This window comes from Lutra lutra, chromosome 8, assembly GCF_902655055.1.
Source record: "Lutra lutra chromosome 8, mLutLut1.2, whole genome shotgun sequence".
In the NCBI taxonomy this organism is placed as follows: Eukaryota; Metazoa; Chordata; class Mammalia; order Carnivora; family Mustelidae; genus Lutra; species Lutra lutra.
The window spans coordinates 65,842,566-65,843,145 of record NC_062285.1 but is presented as its reverse complement, the minus strand read 5'-3'; the positions used below and the strand labels follow the sequence as shown (position 1 = coordinate 65,843,145).

At 33.6% G+C, this 580-nt stretch overlaps 1 non-coding gene across 1 annotated transcript; it reads right to left on the bottom strand.

The window, feature by feature from the left end:
* Positions 1-216: 216 nt before the first annotated feature.
* On the bottom strand, positions 217-380 carry LOC125108149 (U1 spliceosomal RNA). The gene has a single exon (XR_007129825.1). It is a non-coding gene; the product is annotated as a U1 spliceosomal RNA (small nuclear RNA).
* Between the last annotated feature and the right edge of the window lie 200 nt (positions 381-580).

Below are 580 nucleotides of genomic sequence, written 5' to 3'. Positions count from 1 at the left end.
TAAAAGAATTTTTTTCAGATAATTGTGATATTCTTCTTTGGTACTATGCCAAAACTCAACAAGTAGTAGTTTCTCAAAGGTTAGTTGCTAAGTGAAATCTGAAACCATATCAATAAACTTTTCATATTCTGCTACATTAAAATCCATTGGTCTTTCTTCCACTTTCTTTCAAAGAATTCTTTTTTTTATTTTAAAGGAAAATGAATACTTTTTTATAGGGGGGAAGCACAAATACAATTCCCTGCTACCACAAGTTATGCAATTGAGTTTCCCACATTTGGGAAAATCGCAAGGGTCAGCACATCCAGAGTGCAATGGATAATCCTCGCCTTAGAAAAACCACCTTCATGATCATAGTATCTCCCCTGCCAGGTTAGTATGAAATAAATCCTTTATCCATGCATAATTTTGCAATATAATGCATTGTTATTCAGAAAATCTTAATTCACTTAGTTCTGCAGATCTTCTAAATATCAGTACATGTCACTACAAAATAGTGTCATGTGCCCTGAAACCTCAGGAAAATTCCACTGTACTCTTGTGACAGAACAAGAATAGAAAAGGCATATAACATCTTAGC